Source organism: Giraffa tippelskirchi, chromosome 11 (assembly GCF_054371585.1).
Source record: "Giraffa tippelskirchi isolate mGirTip1 chromosome 11, T2T-mGirTip1v1.2.pri, whole genome shotgun sequence".
NCBI classification, from domain to species: Eukaryota; Metazoa; Chordata; class Mammalia; order Artiodactyla; family Giraffidae; genus Giraffa; species Giraffa tippelskirchi.
In genome coordinates, this window is record NC_137285.1 from 49,759,139 (window position 1) to 49,784,369 (window position 25,231).

General features: G+C 46.4%; 1 protein-coding gene and 1 non-coding gene across 6 annotated transcripts in view; one reads left to right on the plus strand and one right to left on the minus strand.

Annotated features, from left to right (window-relative positions):
* The window catches only part of SLC7A11 (solute carrier family 7 member 11), a 979,966-nt gene that overhangs the window by 946,935 nt on the left and 7,800 nt on the right, over positions 1-25,231 (minus strand). The gene's annotated exons all lie outside the window — the stretch shown is intronic.
* Positions 12,722-12,831, plus strand: LOC145528042 (U6 spliceosomal RNA). The gene has a single exon (XR_014070121.1). It is a non-coding gene; the product is annotated as a U6 spliceosomal RNA (small nuclear RNA).

Here is a 25,231-nt window from a genome sequence, read left to right on the forward strand (position 1 = left end):
AGCAAAGCCTGAGTTCTAAAACCTGCCATATAGAGTTTCTCAAATGGTGGCTCTTCTCTGCCTGAATGCCTCCGTTTTGACTGGTGGTAAAACTTCAGGGAATACTTCTGTTGAGTTTACTTCTTTAAGTGACTTGGTTTTTTAAAAAGCGAGGGGGGGAGGGGAGCCATCTTGCCAGTGATCCCTCTAAGCCTTTTTAATTGCAAAATTCTTTTTTATGGTGTCACTGACCTAGCCTTAGCAGAGTTCATTTCAGAAATGTGCTGAAGTGGGTACCAGCACTGACAGCAGAGGCTGAGAAATGTTTCAAGTATCACAACTCTACATTTTTCTCCTGTCTGTGGGTTCAGGGATTCATCCTGTCTGAATCATGCCTGCCCTTTGATTATGCATGAATAAGGTATTTTAGACACTTGAGGACAAAGTATAGACACCAGCCCTTCCTGGAAAAATAAGACCTAGACCTCAGCTCAGGGTGAGAACACAGACTGTCCCCAGGGCCAACTAATTTCCAAATGTGAATAAAGATACATTGGTTAGCAAGCTTCTTCAATTCTCCTATTGACCCTTAACCTTTAGCAAGACAAAAATGTCACCTATAATGGATCCTAAAATTAATGGCACATTTTACTTTTCCGTTGATCAGATCAGCGAGAGTGAGGTCAGTGTCTTACCTCCTCAAGATAAGAGGTTGTCATTGTTTGAGTACATTTAACAGCATCACAGACACTGGGTCTCAGAAAACATCAGATAGCTTAGAAGATAAGAATATGGATCCAAAAAAATATAAAACCTGCCAAAAGCCATTCAGCCTCATTCCCTAACCCTTGATAGGGCCACACCAAAAGCATCCTGTTGCTGTATCACTTAGGAAAACCTCTTCTTTGCCAGGCTTGGCTCGTTCATTTACTAGATAACCATTTACTGAGCGGGCTTCCCTGGTGGCTCAGAGGTTAAAGCGTCTGCCGGCAATGCGGGAGACCTGGGTTTGATCCCTGGGTTGGGCAGATCCCCTGGAGAAGGAAATGGCAGCCCACTCCAGTATTCTTGCCTGGAAAATCCCATGGACAGAGGAGCCTGGTGGGCTACAGTCCACGGGGTCGCAAAGAGTTGGACACAACTGAGCGACTTCACTCTTCACTCATTTACTGAGCACCTGCTATTTACAAAACACTATTCTAGGCACTAGGGCTTCCCAGGTGGCTCAGTGGTATAAAGCAACCTCCTGTCAAGGCAGGAGACACAGGTTCAATCCCTGGGTCAGGAAGATCCCCTAGAGGAGGAAATGGCAACCCACTCCAGTATTCTTGCCTGGAGAAGCCCATAGACAGAGGAGCCTAGTAGGTCACAGTCCATGGGGTCACAAAGAGTCAGACACAACTGAGCACACATTCAGTGGAACACAATCCTAGGCACTGGGCATGCTCTGAACACAACAAAGTCCATATTGTAATAGATCTTATTAATACATTCTGGTAAAAGAGACACAACAGATTTCCCAACCTGGAGATCCAGCAAAAGGACTGACAACGCCCAGGGAATTTGACGTTGGAGGCCAGTGGGATTTGATTACAGAACTTCCATAGGACTGGGGAAACAGACTCTTGGAGGGCACAAACAAAAGCTTGTGAGCACCAGGAACCAGGAGAAAGGAGCAGTGTCCCCAAAAGAGACTGAGCCAGACTTGCCTGTGAGTGTCCAGGAGTCTCCAGTGGTGGGATGCGTTGACAGTGGCCTGCTGTGGGGTCAGGGGCACTGCATACAACAGTGCATGCACAAGTCCTTTTGAAGGAGGTTGCCATTATAGTCATTACCCCTACCATAATTTGGCCTCAGGCCAAACAACAGGGAGGGAACACAAGCCAGCCCATCAACAGAAAGTTGGATTAAAAATTTGCTGAGCATGGCCCCGCCCATCAGAACAAGACCCAGTTTCCCCCACAGTCAGTCTCTCCCATCAGGAACCTTCCATAAGCCTCCCATCCTTATCCATCAGAGGGCAGATGGAATGAAAGCCACAATCACAGAAGACTAACCAAACTGATCACATGGATCACATCCTTGTCTAACTCAATGAAACTATAAGGCCTCCAAGATGGGTGGTCATAGCTGAGAGTTCTGACAAAATATGGTCCACTGGAGAAGGGAATGGCAAAAAACTTCAATATTGTTGCCTTAAGAACCCCATGAACAGTATAAAAAGGCAAAAAGATAGGACACTGAAAGATGAACTTCCCAGGTCAGTATATGCCCAATATGCTACAGGAGAAGAGTGGAGAAATAACTCCAGAAAGATGAAGAGAGGGAGTCAAAGCAAAAACAATGCCCAGTTGTAGATGTGACAGGTAATGGAAGTAAAGTTTGATGCTGTAAAGAACATATTGCATAGGAACCTGGAATGTTAGGTCCATGAATCAAGGTAAACGGAAGTGGTCAAATAGGAGATGGAAAGAGTGAACATCGAAATTTTAGGAATCAGTGAACTAAAATGTACTGGAATGGGTGAATATAAGTCAGATGACCATTATATCTACTACTGTGGACAAGAATCCCTTAGAAGAAATGTAGTAGCCCTCAGTACAGTACTTCGGTGCAATCTCAAAAATGACAGAATGATCTCTGTTCGTTTCCAAGGCAAAACATTCAACATCACAGTAATCCAAGTCTATGCCCCAACCACTAATGCCAAAGAAGCTGAAGTTGAAAGGTTCTATGATGACCTACTTCTAGAACTAACACCAAAAAAAGATGTCCTTTTCATCATAAGAGACTGGAATGCAAAAGTAGGAAGTCAAGAAACATCTGGAGTAACAGGCAAGTTTGGCCTTGAAGTACAAAATGAAGCAGGGCAAAGGCTAATAGAGTTTTGCCAAGAGAATGCACTGGTCATAGCAAACACCCTCTCCCAACAACACAAGAGCTGACTCTACACATGGATATCACCAGATGGTCAATACCGAAATCAGATCGATTATATTCTTTGCAACCAAAGAAGGAGAAGCCCTATACTGTCAGCAAAAACAAGACCGAGAGTGAACTGTGGCTCAGATCATGAACTCCTTATTGCCAAATTCAGGCTTAAATTGAAGAAAGTTGGGAAAAACACTAGCCCATTCAGGTATGACCTAAATCAAATCTTTCATGATTATACAGTGGAAGTGACAAACAGATTCAAGGGATTAGATCTGATAGACAGAGTGCCTGAAGAGCTATGGATGGAGGCTCACGACATTGTACAGGAGGCAGTGATCAAGACCACCCCCAAGAAGAAGAAACGCAAAAAGGTAAAATGATTGTCTTACGAGGTCTTACAAATAGCTGAGAAAAGCAGAGAAGTGAAAGGCAAAGGAGAAAAGGGAAGATATACCTATCTGAATACAGAGTTCCAAAGAATAGCAAGGAGAGATAAGAAAGCCTTCCTTAGCAATCAATGCAAAGAAATAGAGGAAAACAATAGAATGGGAAAGACTAGAGATCTCTTCAAGAAAATTAGAGATACCAAGGGAATATTTCATGCAAAGATAAGCACAATAAAGGACAGAAATGGTATGGACCCAAAAGAAGCAGAAGATATTAAGAAGAGGTGTCAAGAATACACAGAAGAACTATACAAAAAAGATCTTCACGACCTAGATAACCATGATGGTGTGATCACTCACCTAGAGCCAGACATCCTGGAGTGCAAAGTCAAGTGGGCCTTAGGAAGCATCACTACGAACAAAGCTAGTGGAGATGATGGAATTCCAGCTGAGCTATTTCAAATCCTAAATGTTGATGCTGTTAAAGTGCTGCAGTCATATGCCAGCAAATTTGGAAAACTCAGCAGTGGCCACAGGACTGGAAAAGGTCAGTTTTCATTCCAATCCCAAAGAAAGTCACTGCCAAAGAGTGTTCAAACTACCGCACAATTGCACTCATCTCACATGCTAGGAAAGTAATGCTCAAAATTCTCCAAGCCAGGCTTCTACAGTATGTGACCTGAGAAATTCCAGATGTTCAAGCTGGCTTTAGAAAAGGCAGAGGAACCAGAGATCAAATCGCCAACATCCTCTGGATCATAGAAAAAGCAAGAGAGTTCCAGAAAAACATCTACTTCTGCTTTATTGACTACGCCAAAGTCTTTGACTATGTGGATCACAACAAACTGTGGAAAATTCTTAAAGAGATGGGAATACCAGACCACCTTACCTGCCTCCTGAGAAAGCGGTACGCAGGTCAAGAAGCAACAGTTAGAAGCAGGCATGGAACATCAGACTGGTTCCAAATTGGGAAAGGAGTATGTCAAGGCTGTATATTGTCACCCTGCTTATTTAACTTATATGCAGAGTACATCATGCAAAATGCCGGGCTGGATGAAGCACAAGCTCGAATCAAGATTGCCAGGAGAAATATCAATAACCTCAGATATGCAGATGACACCACCCTTATGGTAGAAAGCAAAGAGGAACTAAAGAGCCTCTTCATGAAAATGGAAAAGGAGAGTGAACTAGCTGGCTTAAAACTCAACATTTAAAACACTAAGATCATGGCATCTAGTCCCATCACTTCATGGCAAATAGATGGGGAAACAATGGAAACAGTGACAGACTTTATTTTCTTGGGCTCCAAAATCACTGCAGATGGTGACTGCAGCCATGAAATTAAAACACGCTTGCTCCTTGGAAGAAAAGCTACAGCCAACCTAGACAACATATTAAAAAGCAGAGACGGTACTTTGCCGACAAAGGTCTGTGTAGTCAAAGCTATGGTTTTTCCAGTAGTCATGTATGGGTGTGAGAGTTGGACCATAGAGAAAACTGAGGGCCGAAGAATTGATGCTTTTGAACTGTGGTGTTGGAGAAGACTCTTGAGAGTCCCCTGGACTGCAAGGAGATCAAACCAGTCAATCCTAAAGGAAATCAACCCTGAAGATTCACTGGGACGACTGATGCTGAAGCTGAAGCGCCAATACTTTGGCCACCTGATGCGAAGAACTGACTCATTGGAAAAGACCCTGATACTGGGAAGGATTAAAGCCAAGAGATGGAGGGGACGACAGAAGATGAGATGGGTGGATGGCATCACTGACTCGAAGGACAAGCTCCAGGAGTTGCTGATGGACAGGGAAGCCTGGCATGCTGCAGTCTATAGGGTCACAAAGAGTCGGACATGACTGAGTGACTGAACTGAACTGAGTAAAAGAGACAGGCAATAAACAAATACACAAGAAAAAATGTATGGTAGTGGTTAGTGCTATTTTGAAGATAAAATAGGATAATATAATACTTTGTAGTTTAATTACTAAGTATGGCCAACTCTTTTGGGATCCCATAGACCATAGCCAGCCAGGCTCCTTTGTCAATGGGATTTCCCAGGCAAGAATACTGGAGTGTGTTGCTATTTCCTTCTCCAGGGCTTTTTCCATCCCAGGAATTGAACCCGTGTTTCCTGCATCTCCTGCATTGGCAGGCAGATTCTTTACCACTGAGCCACAAGAGAAGCTCAATCAATGTAATACTAGACTACTTTCATTTGCTTTAGTCAATAAAGATTCTCTGAGGAGTTGACTTTTGGGTTGAAACCAGAATAAAAATGATGACATCCTGGGAAGACCTTGGTTAGGGGAAGAACAGTCTGGACACAGAGAGCTCCTAAATGCAAAGGTCCTAAGGTGGGAGGGAACTTGAAGTTTTCCATACACAGCAAAAGCAGGGTGAGGGAAAGGAAGAGAGGTGTAAGATGAGCTCAGACAGGCAGGCAGAGGCCAGATTTCATAAGGTCCTGAGGACTTTGTCGGAAGGCTTCATTTGACATAACTATCATGGGCCGCTATTAGACGTTTTTAATAAAGCGGGATTTGTGACCAATTTTTTTTTTTTAAGGTACCCTAGCTGTTGTGAGAGGAGTGGATTTTTGAAGGCAAAAATGAACTCAAGGGAATGGCTTACGAGGTGACAGCAGGGGCCCAGGTAAGAAATAATGGAGGCTTTTTACTGGGTGGTACTTAGAGAAGAAGCAGAGAAATAGAAATTTCAGAGAAATGTTATGGAGCTGGAATGGCAGGACTGGCTGACGGATTTGATGTGGGGAATGAGGGAGTCAGGAACCCCGCTACAGTCTGGGGCCAGCTCAAACACCTGGAACCTGTTTGCTCCTGTGGCATCTGAGATTGTGATGTTTCAGTCAAACGGTGCCAGCTGCATAACCAATTGCCCTGTAGAGGTGGAATACACCAGAGGAGACTGGTATATTTTATGAATTATCATTAGAGAAATCATCACTGTTCTGATTTTTTTCTCCTACAGAGCAACTCTCCTTGGAGAGCCTCTCTGAGCTTGCCCACGTAAGAGTCTTATTCTTAACTTATACAAAAAGAGTGCATTTCTTCATTTTGCTCTGGTAGCCAGGAGGCACGTGAAATAGAGAGTGGTCCAGGGATCCTGTGCTTTGTTAAAGTGAAGGGAAAATCAGCACCAGGAACATTAGCCGTGGCAGTACACAGGATTGCTCAACGGTGTATGAAAAGAAAAACCAGTCATCTGAATTGAATTTTCAGCTGGAGCCTAAGAGGCCAAATTTAATCATCCAACTAAAATTATCACACAAGTCAGTACTTCCTCCTCTCTCCTTGCAAAGGGAGACCGATGCTTTATTTTTCAGTAAAGCAGGTGGCCTTGAGGCAGCTTACCAGCTGGTTGAAATCTAAATACTTTCACCAAGACAAAAGCCAGTAACATGATTGATTATCTTCTCATTGTAGAAGAGAGCCTTCCCAGCCAACCAGCGCGCAGAACTGCTATCAGATTATCACTGAACAAAACTAGACTCAGAGCTGATAAACAAAGCTGCCCAAACCACATGCCCTGATTGGCTGAGGCTTCATCTACCAGCTCGATTCCATTTAACGCATTGATTTCTAACAAGGTTCAGTTAGTTTCTTAGTTGTTAAGCCCTGGCTTTCTTTTTTCAGGCCCTGAATAGGTATCCACACTCCCAGTCAATCATTTCAATATATCTGCCTCAGAGTTGGAATTGGTCTGGCCCCCAGAGGGAATGCTCTTCCTCTAAACCTCTCAGAAGTATAGACTTGTAAGCAGCAGACAGATTCCTCCCAGACTCCCTTCTATGTCTTCTGGGAGTGAAAAAACACCTTGTGTACATCCCATTTAATTGGAAGCCCACAATTAAGATGCTATCTGACCATGGTGCGTTCTCCTGCATCCCAAGCACCTAGAGAACAGGATGTACGATGGCTGATCCAGGGCATCACACCTGAGTTCTTTGTACCAAGAACCACCAGGTAAGGGTAGGGTGAGGCCAAACTACCTCAGTGAGGCGGCACTCCCAAATCTCTGTGGGTCTCCTGCCTCTGTGCTGAAATTCTCCTGGACGTCTTCAATATCTTCTGATCTCAAGCCCAGCAGGAATAGCAAAATTGAGACTAACAGAGACTCTATCATAATACACAGTTGAACAAAGGTTTCAAACACCACTTGCTCCTTGAGACTTACCAAGCCTATCGGTACCTCAAATTCCTTATTGGTAAGATGAAAAGGAAAGTCACAAAATAAAACACTAGACAGAGGGGGTGTAGAAAGAAATTAACCTTCTCCTGAATGGAAATTATTCAAGGATCAGAATAACTCTTTCTGACACCTTGTAATATAACTGTGTCCCTTATTCCTGAGAAAATCAGAAGATGTCATTTACTCTTCCAGCAACCTTCTTTTTTCTTCTTTGTGATTGCCGGTGTTACGGTTTGTAATGCTTGCTACTAGCCTTGGTATTTGCACTTAAGAAAAAAAGCCCTCGTAGAAAGAAGTTGTCATAGAGGCAAAAGAAGCCAAGTGCCCATTTCCCTAAAACCTCCTTCCACAAGCTCAGGGTGAAAACCAAGGTCTCCTTGCAGCAGCACATAAATCTTTCCCCTCCCAGCTCAAGCAGGTCATTTTCCGTCTCAAAACCAAACATCAGACTTGTCAAAAATGTTTCCTTATTGATCAGACGAGACAGAATATTGACGTTAGAGAGATATTTGCTGAACTTGGCCTCTGGTTTCTGGGAAAAGCTGAAACTGTAATGGTGCCCCTGACTGTGAGGATTGCAGCAGAGGCTCTATCACGGTGGAGGCTGCACTGAGTTACAGGCACTACCCCCAGTCCAGACATATAAGGCTGATGATTAAAGGCAAGAATACCAGCCATCAGGCAACCGGCACAGGCAGAGGACAGAAAGCCAGGTGTGAGCTTGGCGCCCCTCCCACCAACCCGGCTCGCGTTGCGGTGAAACCACAGGCAAACCAGAGCTGCTTTCCTTCTATGCTTTTAGAGAGAAGCACAGAAGCATCTTGAGAGAGACTTAATAGCAGCGGCAGGAGACACAGGCTATTTTCCGAGGAATCAGAGAAGCCTCGGCTCCATCCGGAGGGTCCCTGCAGAGCCCTCTCCCCTCTCCCCCCTCCCACCGCACCCCTCCACCCGCCCTGTCCCAGGCTTCTCCCCAGCCCGGCAGCAACGGGGGGCATCTTTAAAGTGTCTCCTCTCTCGGGGTGATCCAAGCTCAGTTAGGGTTCTGTTCACTTTCGAAAGGGAAGGTAGAAAACAGACGGTCTGTGGTTCTTGTCCACATTGATAATATTCTTTATATTCAGTGGCTTTTTATTTTAAAGAGAGAAATAAATGAGGAAGAAGGAGGGAGGGAGAGAGGGAGAGAAAGAGAAGGAAGGAAGGGAGCAAGGAGGATTTTTTTCTGAACTTTTTCTTTTGTACTGGAGTATAGCCGATGAACAATGTTGTGATAGTTTCAGGTGTACAGCGAAGGGATTCAGCCATACATACACATAGACCCATTCTCCCCCAAATTCCCTTCCCATCCAGGCTGCCACATAACATTGAGCAGAGTTCCCTGTGCTACACAGTATATTCTTGGTTATTTACTTTAAATATAGCAGTGTGTACATGTGTGCGTGCTCAGTCGCTTCAGTCGTGTCCAACTTTTTGTGACCCTACAGACTGTAGCCTGCCAGGCTCCTCTGTCCGTGGGATTCTCCAGGCAGGAATACTGGAATGGGTTGTCATACTCTCCTCCAGGGAATCTTCCCAACCCAGGGATCAAACCAGCAACTCTTACATCTCCTGCATTGGCAAGTGGGTTCTTTGTGACTACCACAACCTAGGGAGCCCAGCAGTATGTACATGCCATCTTGAACTCCCTAACTATCCCAGGAAGGGGGATTTTGAAAGAGGTTAGAGGACACCTTTTTAACATTTATTTATTTAGTTAGCTGTGCAGGGTCTTGGTTGCCACGTGTGGGAGCTTTAGTTGAAGCATGTGGGATCTAGTTCCCCAGCCAGGGATTGAACCTGGGCCCCCTGCATTGGGAGCATGGAGTCTTAACAACTGGACCACCAGGGAAGTCCCAGAGGACACTTTTTAAATCAAAAGAAGTGACAATGAGTATGCTGATACAACATCAAGCACAGCCCCCGTGGGCACCAAGTGAAAGAGTGAGCGTCCTCATCGCAGAGGAGTCACACAGCAGCAGCAGGGGTGGGGAGGATTACCCTCCAGAAGTGCCTAAGCAGCTTTCCCAAAATACAATTCTCCTCCTCCCCCTACAGATTCTAAGGGTGATCTAACAGCTTATAATTCAGAAAAATGTCCAAGATGTGTTAAGTGAAAAAGACAATGCAGAAGAGTCTGTGTAGTAAGATCCCATTTTTGAAAATAACACAGACATAATTACATGTCTTATTTGCCTGTGTTATTATGTGCCTAGAATAACATGGAAGAACATATGACTAATGGAAACATCTCTAAGGGATGGTGTTGTGAGGGGCTTTCACTCTTAAATTATCCATATGAGGTATTTCGAATTTATTAATCAGCATGCGTTCCTCCCTCTAACTAGACTCACAAAACCCTTTGCTGGTACACTGGCATGAGAGGCACATGATAGAACAAGAAAAATGAGGCAAGTGATTGATTTCAGGCAGGAAGATTCTGGCATATGCTAACAGAACAGAAGTTTAAGGCTGAGCAAGACTGGATGAAAAGGCTCCACAGGCCAAGGAGAAGATGCAAGACACCACCAGGATTCAGAGGGTGACAAGGAGAGACCGCAAGCCCCACCCGAAAAGGTCAGCTGGCTGAATTTCTCTTGGTTTCTGAAAGCAGCACCCTGACCACACCCACCTGTCAGGGTGCAGGCGGCTGACAATGGCCGAGCTCTCTTCTCCTTGCCTTTTCCAGGCTGCAATACCATGCCTGGAATACTCACCCTCCCACTCCTTTCATTGCCTTTGTTATTAAATGCTGGCTGAGTTTCTCTTGGTTTCTGAAAGCAGCACCCTGACGGCACCCGCCTGTCAGTGGCCGAGCTCTCTTCTCCTCGCCCCGCAGTGAGGCCCACCCACGGCCGAGGGCTGTCTTCTCCTCGCCCCACAGTGAGGCCCACCCATGGCCGAGGGCTCTCTTCTCCTCACCCTGCAGTGAGGCCCACCCATGGCCAAGGGCTCTCTTCTCCTCGCCCTGCAGTGAGGCCCACCCATGGCTGAGGTTAGCTTGTCACTTAGAGGCATCCTCCTCAAAGTGACATCGATCTACACCCCGTCTCCCCAGCACCGCCTCACACCTGCCTCCCCACCCACCTCCAGAGGAAACGCCTGGCATCTATTCCAATGACACAGACATCTCCAAGCCACTGCCTGGCCCCAGATCATGCAAGATGTGAGCCTGGAGGCTGGTTACAACATAAGAGGGGAGGCCTGCTCTGGACAAGGATGGAACTAGATGGAGCAAGTGTGAACTCGAGGAGCCAAGATGGCAGTGGAAATTCACCACCCCTATTCTGTGAGCCTTTCACAGCATCTACATGTTACACCACATGCAGGGACTCCCTCTTTGATGAGAAACAGGTTTTGAAAGACTCCAATGTGACTCAACACTGACTTTTCTCACAACTGAACTCAAATTCAGCTCTTACGACATTCTTCCCATCAGCTTTCCATAGGGCAATTAAATATCTAATTAGTGCTCTGAAGACACATTTCCCCCTCCGCAGGTAAACAAGCCTGTGTGCACATACACACACACCACACACACATACCACATACACACACACACACAAATCGCACTACACATCACATACACACACAACCCACATGCCACACACACCACATACATAACACACACACAGGGTCGTGCTCAATCACTCAATCGTGTCCAACTCTTTGCGACCCCATGACTGTAACCCACCAGACTCCTCTGTCCATGGGATTTCCCAGGCAAGAACACTGGAGTGGGGTTGCCATTTCCTTCTCCAGGGGATCTTCCCAACCAAGGGATCGAACCAGCTTCTCCTGCTTGGCAGGCAGATTCTTTACCACTAAGGCACCTGGGAAGCCCTAACACACACACGTACACAAAGCACACACATATCTCTCACACACACACACACACACACACACACCCTCATGTAGTCCCTCTCCCTTCCATTTGCACAACCAGGCTGCAATACCATGCCTGGAATACTCACCCTTCCACCCCTCTCATTGCCTTAGTTTTTAAATGCCGACTGAATGCTCTTGGCTTCTGAAAGCAGCAGCACTGTTTGACAGTCACCTGATGTGCTCCTGTTTGCCCTCACCCCATGTGCATCAGGCGGCAGTGTTGAGGGCGATTAGTATTCACCCCACAGTCACAGCCCACGACTTTGCCCACTGCCTCTGATACAAGATTGGAAATTAACTGCCCCCCATCAAAGATTATCACTCACTAATAATCTAAACATTGCTTCCAGAATGTACACTTTCATACTGGAAAGGGCTTTTTACTATTTCCTGGTAGTGGCTGTAACAAGACTCCATTACCTGACTGGCAGATAATGGTGATGCTAACAAGTGACATCTGCACAGAATTTTATAGTTGACAGAGATCTCTTCACACTTGGTTTTCACTTTATGCTGTTCAATCACTCAGCTGGGTCCAACTCTTTGTGACCCCATGGACTGCAGCATGCCAGGCTTCCCTGTCCTTCACCATCTCCCAGAGTGTGCTCAAACTCATGTCCATTGGGTGGATGACGCCATCCAACCATGACATCCTCTATCGCCCCCTTCTCCTCCTGCCTTCAATCCTTCCCAGCATCAGGGTCTTTTCCAGTGAGTCAGCTCTTCCCATCAAGTGGCCAAAGTATTGGAGCTTCAGCTTCAGAATCAGTCCTAAATGCTAAAGGTTTTCACTTACTGAATCTCATTCAGTCCCCAAGAAATGAGAAATGAGATAGTAGAATAAGACTCCTTCTGCCTCCATTTGGACTGAGATGCCAAAAAAAAGGTACCTGATATCAAGATGCTTGGGACAGACCTCTCTCAGCAAATTCACAGAGATGTCCCAAGCACCTCTTCTACAACTCCCGACCCCTGGTTACTATAAGGATGTGAAAAGAGGGCAGAGAGGAGCAAGAGTTTTGTAAGGGGTTGGGATGAGAATATTTATACAGCCTATCTTCTGCGATAGCCACATGCCGCAGTCCATGGGATCGCAGAGTCGGACACAACTTAGCGACTGAACAACAACAACACATAGGCCTGCACTAAATATGGGATGGCTAATTAGCGTTATGGAATCCAAGAAAACACCATCAAACTCTGGAAAAGAAAAATATTGACTGAGAAAATACCTCTTATTTATGATACATAGTAATAAAAACAAACAAATCTGTTAAAAAATAATTGTTCCAGTGCTCACTTTGGCAGCACATATACTAAAATTGCAACAATACAGAGAAGCTTAATGTGGTCCCTACACAAGAATCACACACAAATTCGTGAAGCATTGATCCATAGTTCTAGACAATAAGTTCCTACTCTATAGCACAGGGAACCATACCCAATACCCTGTAATGAACCACAAGAAAACCACATGGAAAAGAAGTGAAGAAGAATATACATGTATAACTGAATCACTTTGCTGTACAGCAGAAACTGATACAACACTGTAAATCAACTATACTTCAATAAAAATAATAATCGTGCTTACATTGAACTTTGAGAACCTTGGTTGATTTCTCTGAAAGGCAGCAGATTGCCCCCATTTTTGTCATGGAGATTCAGTGATTTTATCCTTCTTTTTCCAACCATAAGCTTGCCAGGTCTCTAGGTAAGTTTCTGACTCTGCAGGGGTCAGTCCAGAAGCAGATTTTGGAACGTGACATGTACAAAATATAGGACTTAACATGTTCTCTCCATGCCAGGCCCCGAGCCAGGTCTTTGTGCACTTCTTTCACAGAGCAAGTAGTTTGAGATGCCAGGTGCTAGGCACGCGAGAAGGAAAGAGATACAAGACCACCTGCCCTAGTCCAGATCCAAGAAATCAATCTAGAGAATTGACTGGGAATCTGTAACAGGTAGAGATGTCAAAGGAATTGCAACACAACACCAAAGTTAGTTTGAAGTGTGTGGATTTTTTGGTTTTGGTTTTGGTTTTGGTTTTTTACCTAATCTCACATTGTGCACATGATAAATAATCAACACAGAAAGACTCCATCAATAAGGTACCAAAAGGTGCATCGTAATCAGGAAGTTTCAGCCCTTTTTGTTGTGCGGCACTGCTTCAAGAAAGAACCAATATTAAGAATAAACTGAGATGTCAGTGATTATATTGCGCTATGTTTTCAGATAGATTCTACTGTTGATTCTCTCATTTGGCATTTTTTTTAAGTTCTGTCATCCCTCTTACCCAGGTAATATGGAAGGCTATAGGATGGGAAGAGTCAAGGCAAAAAAGAAATGTATTTCTATCCTGCCAGTATTTTATTCTTAAACTCACTCTCAGGTAAATACTTTTTAAATGAAAGAAATTAGTCTCTGCTTTTCCCTTAACTTCCCTTCCAAAAATGAAGGAGATTTTCTGTAAACTTTCCTCTCTAACCTGCAGATTCTGTCTCAGTGGATCAATGAGAAAACGGTTTTGACAAGTCAAATGTTCATTTTTTAGGGGAAAAATCACCTTCTCTATTCCAGGCTGCCAAGACTATGGCTTATGTGTTCTCAGTCCCTCAAGCTATCAATCGGCATCTCGCCACAGACATTGCCCAGATGTCTTGGTCAGCACACATTAAAGGCTTAGTTTTGCAGGCTTCCTAAGAAAGAGATTTAACATTAGCACATGTTAGATGTTAAGGAACATCCTTCTCCATTGAAAGAGAAATTTTATTTCTCAGGGAGAAAAAAATACAACATGTAGTCACTAGGATGCATTATGAACCTGTTATTGCGTGTGGGATTTATGATCAAGGTCTCTCTTCTACAAGGATTCTTCAGCTAAGGGCGGAATTACAGATTTAAGGGCCTACCCGAAAATGTTTCACGGACCTTTAGCGCCATCTAGTGGCTATAGTCTGTCAGGTCTAGCAAATGTTTTCCTCTTGGAATTTGAGGCGCAAGAGAGGCTCTCTGGCAGAGAAGGTTCAGGCTCTAAACAGGCTTGGCAGAGGGCAGAGTTGGCCGACAAGGGAACTGTTGTGCCTCAGTACCCTGTGCTGGGTACATGGCATTTCCCCATAGATTCCGGAGAGGGAGCTGCACCCGGATCTTACGGCAGTTTGAAAGGAGCCATTTTCAAAGTAATCTGTAAAGAGCTTTTGCTGTCTCTGCTTAGTCACCTGCTTGAAGCACCCCATCTGGAACGCACAGGGTATGTGTGTGTGGCGGGGAGGGAGCAGCACGGAAATGCTCGGGGCTTGTGCTGAGCTCTGCAATGCCAACTGGCATCAGGAAGGGACATATGCAAAAATCACACCCCGCGTGGCCTCTAAATTTAGATAAGCTGTCAATATCCTGCACTGGAGGGACCTTCTTTCTCCACGCTTTGGTTTAAAGGCTTAAAAACAGAAGCCAAGTTTAGCCCGTTGGAAAGCACAGGCGGTTCACGGTGCTGTCCAGAAGGATGGCGGCTAGCAGCTTCTTAATGGAATGTGACGGAGATCCCACCAGCCTCGTAGAGGCAGCGACTTGGGTTCAGTGCCCTCCCCTTCTTCAACCCTGCACCTGCCAGCAGACACCAGTCAGAGGCGTGGGGAGTGGTCCTTAGAGCTTTTTCTTCTGCCCCCTCCATCCCTCAGGAGCCAGGAAACTTGCAGAGAGGTAAAGAGAAAACACAAGTCAGGCATAGAGGGAAACCCAGATTCTATTGCATCCAGCAAGTCTGCATTCCTGGTGGGGAGAGGGTGACTGGAGATAGGAAAAAGGCATCATCAACCCCATGGGGCTGAGAATGGCCGTGACACAAAACTGAAGCGACCCATCTGTCTTACTAATGTTCTCAAGAGCCAACCAGCGGCTGGGGATGGATCTCAAGATGATGTCAAACATTTCCACTCACGTCCACCCTGGAATGGAATCATCTCCACTCGCGTCCAGACCAGCAATCCAGCCATCGTTGCTCTATTTTTTTTCCCTGCCCTATTTATCCTTATTGCCCTATTTTTTAAATTATTTTTACCTGCCAGTAGGGAATTTAAAATGTGGGTAGGACAGAAATACGCTTTCTGGATTCCCTTGTCTATTTAATCCCTGAGCAGAATGTGTGCCTCACCATCAGAAAGATATCAGTGTCCTCATTAACCCCCTTCCTGCAAAGTAGAGCTATAAATAGTATCTGCCCCATTGGGTTGTTGTGGGAATTAAGTGTGTTCATGCATGCACAATATTTGCCACAGTATCTAGGCTCCAGATCAACTCCAGCTATCCTCACTACATTCCAGCAAGTCAACTGAGCATGGCCTGGGAGCCAGAAGACATGACTTGCTCTTCAAAAATTCTTTTCGTGTGTTTCATGACTCTGTTGTCAGGAAATGCGAGAGTCTTCTTTCAAAGACCTCAAGCTCCTTAAGGAAGAGATGGCATTAACAGGTTCTCCGGTGGGATTCTGCAGACTCTAAATTCCATCCACACCTCCGGAGACAAAGAGAATTTGAATGGGAAAATGTGGACCCTTAGTGCCAACAGTCACCTGGGGGCACCTCCTTGATGATCATACGAAAAGGCCTCGGGGACTCTTCAGAGAAGAGGGCCCCACCAGCAGCAGCTGTGATCCCCTGTCGTGGAATTTCTGAAAACCCTTAGGAAGCATTATAGATGCATGCTTCAACTTCCAGGGCAGACTTGGAATTTTAATTCAATGAAAACTATCTGAACAGTCCACTCAGAAGAAAGATTGACATACCGCGGGTGGGAAAACACTAGTTCATTATTCATCCTTACTGAGAAGACAAGTAACCTCAGCCTGACGAGACAAAAATGAGAAGAGACAGACAGAGCGAGCAGGTGAGACCAAGGGAAAGAAAGGCAGGTGGATGGACAGACTGAGGGATGGATGGATATATACATGCATATATGGAATGATAGGGTTTCCCTGGTGGCTCGGTCGGTAAAGAATTTGCCTGCAATGCAGGAGACTGGATTCGACCCCTGGGTCAGGAAGATTCCCTGGTGGGGGGCATGGCAACACACTTCAGTATTCTGGCCCGGAGAATCCCATGGACAGAGGAGCCTGGCAGGCTACAGTCCGTGGGGTCACAAAGAGTCAGACAAGACTGAGCGACTTCACTTTCACTTCATTTGTGGAGTGATAGAGACACATGCATGTACACACATACACACGCAGACCCGCAGGCCACTGAAGGAGGTGGAACAGGAGACGCACTGAAACAGCCTTTTTGTTCCTCACCCGAGAAATATAATGGCATCCCAGATTCCAGTCTGTACATTGCCCCTTAAAAGGCTCATTGAGAAGTTCGGTCATGATCCTATCCTTATCCCAGTGCTCTTGGGAAACCCTGCCATTACCTCTTACAATTGCCACACCTGCTCATTCACTCTTGGGAAAATATCAAGCTCTCTTTCCTTTTGTGGAACAGAGGCTACCGTGAAGGCACTTTTCTTTTTCTGAGACTTTTTTTCAGATGAGTTTTTTTTTTTCCTTCTTCTGCTACGATTCCAAAGATTTTCTTTGAGCCCACAATGGAAAGCACAAAGAGGCATTCAGCTCAGCCTGCAAGATTGCTAGAAAACCCTTCACATCCCTCGGAAATTAGAGAGGCAGCCGCACACATCAGCAAGGGTGTATAAATTTGGAAGGAGTGATTTTATAGAATCAGACCATTTGAGAACGAGGAAAAGCATTAGTCCACCCTCCTCATCTCGAAGATGAGGGGACAGAGGACGAATTTGGGATATAATCTTTGACTCCTCACTGCCTCGTTTTTTCTCATCTGCAGAGCGGAAGAATGAGAGCGTGGTGGCTAAATTAACAGCAAGTTGATATTCAGGGCTGTGCTTCTGTTAAAGAACCAGGGTCGTCTCTTTTGAAAGCCTGAGCCCAGGCTGCCTTCTCCGTGCCCCTGAACTGAAGCAAATCTATCCCTGTGCAGCCCTGACCCCAGGCCTCCTTCACCCCAAGAAGTAAATGCAGGGAGATGTCCTGGCCACTCCCAGGCCACCTGGTGGTTACAATTCTGTGTTATTTACTCCAAGAGCACATGAGACACGCACCTGCGGTGGGGAATGTTTAATGCAGATGTTGGGAAGCAGCTTTGCCAAAACTGTCAGAAAAACGCATGTGAGAAAGTTACCTCCTGGTCCCTCGGTGGGGGTTAATTACGTCTTTTATCGTCGCCATATTTTGAAGTATTTTCTTTTCTAAAGATGCGATTGTCAAAGACCGCTCCTTTGAGAGCAAGAGGAAGGGAGGAGCAGAGAGAGAAGAAAACAGTGGAAGTAACACAAGAAAGGGGCCCCCACCCACAAGAACCTGAGTTGGGGGATCTGGACTCTTCCACTCTGCTCCACGGGGAGCTGTGAACCAGAGGCCCAGCTGGGAAGGACAGGAGCTTGGTGTGAGGAGAAACTCCAGGGAACTGGAAGGAGGGAGGGGACATAAAGCTGTGGTCCCCAAACTTTTTGGCACCAGGGACCAGTTTCATGGAAGACAATTTTTCCAGGGACCTTGGGGTTGGGGGTAGTTTTGGGGATGATTCAAGCACATTACATTTACTGTGCACTTTGTTACTATTATTATTACATCAGCTCCACCTCAGATCATCAGGCACTAGATCCCAGAGGTTGGGGATCCCTGACAGAAAACATGTAGATTCCTGCAGAGCAAGCCAGGCTCTCCCAGTGGAGCCAGGCTGTATGGGGGCGGGGGTGGGGTGGGGACAAGGGTGCGTCTATGGGCTTAAAGTGGCAGAAAAGGATTCTGACATTCAACCAACGTCAAATCAGCCTTAAGGACTGGCCAGTGATGAGCAACTAGCAAGCAGAGCAGAGCAGAGGAAGCAGGCCACAGAAGAGAGGAGGCCTTCCAGGGGCCGGGGTCTTCCCAGAAGGCTAAATGAGGAAATGTTAAAGGAGCTGTAAGTGCCAGTGTAGGACGGGCCAGACTTCTCTAGAGGAGAAAGGAAAGCAAGGGTTATTTGGACCAGAGTCTGCAAGATCATCACAGGAGGGAGGAGGGAGCTGGAAACTGGTAAGGGAAGATGGGCTGAGAGGAGTGTGGGCTCTGCTCCCCACTCTCCAGAGAGAGGTGTCACACAGATGAATCAAGGTCTTCAATATTAATGGGGCCTTAGGGGCTACAGCATGGAGCTTTCAGCCGGGCAGTAAATGTGGTTATTTCTTTTTGGAATCACTCACGTCTTAGAGGGAAGACAGCCTGCGGGTGTTCCCTCCTGAGAGCTGCCCCCACCCCAGGAATGGTCCAGGAGTCAGGAGGGGAGCTCACAGAAGCAAGAGCAAACAGATTATGACAGCCGCCCTGCCTGTGTCGGTGTCAACGGCCGCAGAGCACAGTCTTTAGCTGGGGAAAGTGAGTCAGTTTTACTCGAGCTGACCAACAGCTACTTTGGGGCTCGGGGTATAAACCGAATAGCAAGGGAGAGTGTCCTCTGCCTGACTCTGTGCACATGATTTCAGGGGTGACAAGGGAGTGGACGTCATGACAGGAACACACAGCCTGTGCAAAGCGGTTCCCAAGAGCCATCCCAGGGCTGGCCTCAGAGTCCTCACCTAGAAAGATGAGGGAGGAGGGTTAGGACCAGGCAGCCTCCAGCCTAATCCGACCTGGGGAGCTAAATCTGGTCACATAAAGTGAGAAGGATATCAAAGAACACCCCAGAGGGACTTCCACACAATTTAAGAGAGGCAACATGGAATTATGAATTGTGACTCACGGCCATGTGAATATATAAGATGCCTGGAATCCTTCCTACATCTCTGTGCCTGTTTTGTTTTCCCCTAGCGAGCATCCAAGGGGCCCTTGGACCAGATGCCCCACCTGCCCCAAGAAATAGGAAAGCTAGAGAAAGAACCCCCAACTCTGCAACCTAGACTGAGAAAGAGAAAAGTCCCTAAGGAAAAGCAGAAGATGACAGCTCAGAAGAGGGGCATCAGGGTCAGGCTGGACCTCTGGAGTGTGCACAGCTCAGTAAGTGGAAGCCAGTCATGGGGCTTGAGGAGGGACCTAAGGGGCAAGCACTTGGCCCTGAACTGTGAGTGAGGAGCCATGAGTGCTAGTCTCAGCTCTGTGAGCAGATCTTCTCACCCTTCTAAGTCTAGTGTGATCAGTAAAGTAGGAACTGGCTCCTTTACCAGAGAACTTACCAGAGCAGAGACGTACAAAGTGGGGAGGGGGTGGTCTGCCAAAAATAAAACTGACCCAGTTTTATTATTACTGTCACACAAAGGCAATTGGAAGCAATGTCTGTGCAAAAAATGCCCTTCCTTGGCAGGATATTTTATCACAGAATCACACACACACACACACACACACACACACACACACACACATATCTGTCTGTAGGCTACAAGGCCCGAGAGTCCTTAGTTGGCAGGAAGTCCATGGAAGAGCTTTTGAGGGCCACTCAGTAATTACAAATGATCAGCGCTACGCTAACATTGAAACACTGGATTGCTGAAAAACTGAGAGGTGGTACAGTAAACCAAAGAATGGCCCAAAGATATCAGGACCTAATGCCTAGAACTTGTATATGTTCCTTTGATTCTGTGTGTGCATGCTCAGTCGTGTCTGACTCTTTTGAGACCCCATGGACTGTAGCCTGCCAGGCTCCTCCATCCATGGGATTTTCCAGGCAAGAATACTGAAGTGAGTTGCCATTTCCTTCTCCAGAGGATCTTCCCCACCCAGTGATCAAACCTACGTCTCTTTCATCTCGTACATTGGCAGGCAGATTCTTTATCACTTTGCCCAAATGTGCAAAGCCCAAATGGGAAGCCCAAATGTTACCTTACTTGGCAAAAACTTTGCAGATACGATTAAGATAAGGATCTTAAGATGGGTGATTATCTCAGATTACCTCAGTGGACCCTAAATTCCATCACAGGGTCCTCATAAGAGACAGGCAAAGAGAGACCTGACATAGAGAAAGCAGGTCACATGGCTGCTTTGAGCAGTCATCAGAAATTAGAGACAAGTAACAAATGCCCACTCTGAGCCTCTGGGGGGGAACCAGTCACTGCTGACACCTTGATCTCAGCCCAGGAAACTGAATGCAGACCTCTGGCCTCTGAAATAGTGAAAGAATACATTTCTGTTGTTTTTAAGCCATCAGGTTTGTGGTCATTTTTTACAGCAACCATGGGAGACTAACATAGGCAGTGAGGGGTCGGTAACTGCAATGGCGGAGAACATCTTCAAAAGGAATCACAGTCCTGCAGAAAGGACTTCCCCGGCTCCATCGCTCACTTCAATCTGCAGCATCTTCCTGGACCCCAACATTCCAGGTCATCAGAGGGTAGCAGGATGTACCAGAGATGAACTCAAAGTCAGAAAAACAGTTTCGATGGCTTCACTGCCCTGCCAGTTTGCTTTGTGTAGTCGCTCAGCCGTGTCCAACTCTTTGCGACCCCAGGGACTGTAGCCCACCAGGCTCCTCTCTTCATAGCATTTCCCAGACAAGAACACTGGAGTGGGTTTGCCATTTCCTTCTCCAGGGGATCTTCCCAACCCAGGGACCAAACCCGTCTCTCCTGCATTGCAGGCAGATTCTTTACCGCTGAGCCACCAGAGCCAGTTAACCTCTGGCAAATCCTGCCCCAAAGAAGGCGGTGCGTCCACCACTGCTGCTATTGCCTTTGGGACACTGTATGAATTTGCCACCAGACCAGAGTTCCTGCAGCTCATAGCTCCAAACATCTATACTGCAGTGACATCCTGGACAATTCCTGGAAAGCGTCCTAGGCCGGCCAAGCCTCTCGCCCTCCGTCTGGACTGTCTCTCTGGTAAACATCCGTTGTGCGCCATTCGGATGGCAGATCATTTATCCGTTGCATGAAGCATTTCATTAGTGACCTACTTTCTCACTCACACATCAGAGAAAGTAAAATCCCTGCCTAAGGGAAGAGAGAACAGAGCCACAGTCCAAATAAACAAGTCATGTCTTTAGCCCCAATGGGCTCACCTGGGCTTAATGTCCCCCTCAAAAGAAGGCAACTTAAAAAGCAGTCAAATGCCATAAGAATTAAGGATGCAGGCCAGTTGATAAACTTAGTGAAGATGTGGACTGGGCTGTCACTTAATCCAGTTGTGCCTCACGTTTTCAAGAGGTGTTCTACTAGAAAAAAGCCCTATTGGTAATGCATTTCTCTGAATCAAAACACGCCTAAATACAGGGGAGGAAGAGCTGCTTGCTAAAGAAATCTCCTTGCAAGTTCTTTCATGATGTGAAGAATCCATTTTTAATTTACTTTTGATGAAAATCTGGATTCTTCTCATCATATTTGCTTAAGGAGAGGTGCAAATTTACAAGCACAAATTCAAGTGAGTTCTGCTCCAGTGCTAAGGTTAATTGCCGTCCTTCCTTTGAGGAAAACTGGGATTCTAAGCCTCAACTGTGCCACTTCTGCAAGCATCATCTCTCCTGGCCCCAGAAGAGATTCCCTACCCATTTCCACACCTCACTCACCAAGTCAGAAAATCACCAAGGGTCCCAACATCAGGTCCCACCTCCTGAACGCAGGAGCAGAGGGAGGTTTTAGAGAGTAAATATAAAGCGATATTGGTACTTTTAAACAAGAGGATAAACTCAAAATATAGTAACTCTCTCATATAATTAGAGAAATAGAGAGGGAAAGAATCTCAGAGAAAAATAGAGTGAAGAGGAAAGGAGGGATGGTCAAAATAAAGCAAACAAGAGAGTTAAAAAGAGGTAAGTTAAATATTAGGGGAAGAGAAAGGAGGCTCTGCAGAGAAAGGTAAGTGGGTTCTGAACTTTAGAAAATCGCCTTTATCACTGGGCCTGTGAATTAGAAAGTTCCCCCTGGACTCCTCACAACTTCCATTTGCACAGTTTTATAAATTTTCAAACAACCTTCCTTTTGATCCTCACAGCATAGTGATGAACACAAGCCTTTTAATACTGGGGCGAACAGAGGCTGCTTGTTTCCTGCTCAACATCCGTGCTGCAGTCACAAGTGCAGTGCCTGTCTTTAAAGCCCAGGCCCCCTGGTTCCCAGCGCAGTATCTTTCCCCTTATTCTCCTGAAACTCAAGTGGGTGTACAAAGCACCCCAGAAGCCTCACATGCTCCTTTGATTGTGTGCAGACTAAATAAATACCTTGAAATCACCCCCAACCTATTTGTACAAAACTATACTCATAATCTATCTTAGCGGCTCAGGCTGCTGCAACACAATACCACAGACTGAGTGGCTTAAATAACAGAGAGTTCTTATTCACACCTCTGGAGTCTGGAGAGTCTGAAATCTAGGTGTTTCTAATTCAGGGTCAAGTGAGAGCTGGCTTTCCCATCTGAGATGCCACCTCCTCCATGTGAGCTCATGAGGTTTCTCTTCCGTCCGTGCCGGCTCCTGGTGAGAGCTCGCCAGCCAGTTCCTGTTGTTACAAGGGCGCTGATCCCATCTTGGGACCCTACCCTCATGACCTCATTTAAACCTGATCTTTCTAAGACCCCATTTCCCAATACCAAGGGCTTTAGGGCTTCAACATATGAATGGGGAGGTGGGGTAGGGAAGACACAAACATTCAGTCTCTAATATAACCCAAGCCTCGGAACCCAGGGTCTGTCAGAAGTTTCATTAGCAGTGAAGTTGTGCTGTGCTTAATCACTCAGTCGTGTCCGACTGTTTGCAACCCTGTGGACTGAAGCCCACCAGGCTCCTCTGTCCATGGGGATTCTCCAGGTAAGAATACGGTAGTGGGTGGCCATGCCCTCCTCCAGGGGATCTTCCCAACCCAGGGATCAAACCCAGATCTCCCACATTGCAGGTGGATTCTTCACTAGCTGAGCTACCAGGGAAGCCCTGTAGTGAAGCTAGGTATTGGCAAAGACCACTAGCTGAGGTAACCTGGGGAGGGATGGAGAGCTTGTGTGGGGGTGGGGGGTGGGCAGAAAGCAGAGAAGAGTAACCCTGGAAGGGCCCCCTCATACCACAGCCTGCCCCCAGACAGAACTGCAAAGCATGGGGGTTTGCCCTGGATCTTCCCATTTCTCTCCTCGGAAGCCTCCTATCCTTGGATAGCATTCCCTCTCCTTGCAGGAAGCCTACCCCAGCCTGCCTGCCCCCTGTTGGTTTATTTTCTCCCTGCTATGGACTGAATGTTTGTGTCCTCTCAAATTTTATGCATTGAAGCCCGAATCCCCGGTCTGATGGTTCGGAGATGGGGCCTTCAGGAGGTAATTCGGTCTTGGAAGTGGAGTCCTCGTGTTGGTATCAATGCCCTTATAAGAAGAGACACTAGACAGCGTTCTCTTCCCTCCCTCCCTCTCTCTCTCTCTTTCTTTCTCTCACAGTCTCTCCCTTACCACATGAGGAAATGAGGAGAACAGTCCTCACCAGAACTGGACCATGCTGGCACTGTGATCTTGGACTTCCCAGAACTTCCGCAGAACTGTGAGAAATATATTTGTTGTTTAAGCCAGTCAGGCTATGAGAAATAACATTTGTTGTTTAAGCCATTCAGGCTATGGTATTCTTGTTACAGCAGCTGGAGCTGACTAAGACACTCCCCCAACATAACAACAAACATTGTGCTGACCCAGCACACAAGTCCTGATGCCACCACCACCTCAACTCCCTCTCCCTCCCTCTCTCTCTCACACACACACAGTGTTGTGCCAGTAAATGTTCATCAATCCACTTTCTAAAACAGAAGAAACCCTGTTCTGTAGGGTTTGCCATTTTGGTGGCATAAAAACTGCCATCAGGGCTCATTTCAAGAAACTAAAATGAAGTCACTGACCAGCTGGGGGGTTGCTGAAAGAGCTGGACACCAGCGCATCATTACACAGTGCCTCCACCCCACAGATATAACAGATGCCAAGAGCCTCAAAGCACAGACTGTTGCTAAATGTAGTAAAATAATCAGGAAAGGGTGAGTACTGAGTTTCATCTTTGTTTCTAATAATAATTTATTGAGTTGTTGCTGCTGCTGCTAAGTCGCTTCAGTCGTGTCCGACTCTGTGCGACCCCATAGATGGCAGCCCACCAGGCTCCGCCGTCCCTGGGATTCTCCAGGCAAGAGTACTGGAGTGGGTTACTATTGCCTTCTCTTTTTATTGAGTTATGTTCCTATAATTTAATTCTTAATAATGACACTTGGGTTTAACAACCAGCTCACAAATTTCCAGGAAATTGAACAACCAGCTCTCTCTGGCTGTAGGGGTTGGCTGCAGCAAACAATTGCCCCACGCACCCCCCAACATCACCCCCAGCCCTCCTTCTGGTTTGCTAAGGTGACTGCTAATTGGCGACATTTATTATGTGAACAAAAGAGTAGCTACAAAGGATGAATTTCAGGTAACTTGGAGGGTCTATGAAGGAGCTGTTTCTTGGTCTCCTCTCAAAATCTGTGTTTTTCAGTGGAGACTCTCCCCACCAGCTAGACGACATCCTCATGTGCTGTGACACTTGGTGGCTGCTGCCCCTGCACTTTGTGTCGGCTGGAACACACACCCACAAACCAGTGTGGCTCCCAAACAGAGGGATGAGGGTGAAAAATCCAGCCAACCACTTGTTTGGGCTGCACCACGCCAGAAGACTGGTATAGCTCCTCCGTTTTTCTCCTCTGAATTGACTGGGGACTCTGATATTGTCTAGACAAGGCCATATTCTTCAAAACAGCCATGCACGTAGCACCGATCAAGTCCTTTCTGAAAAAGGCTCCTACAGCCTTGAGATTTGGGGGAGGGGGTGCAGCCAGCTGCCAGCTCT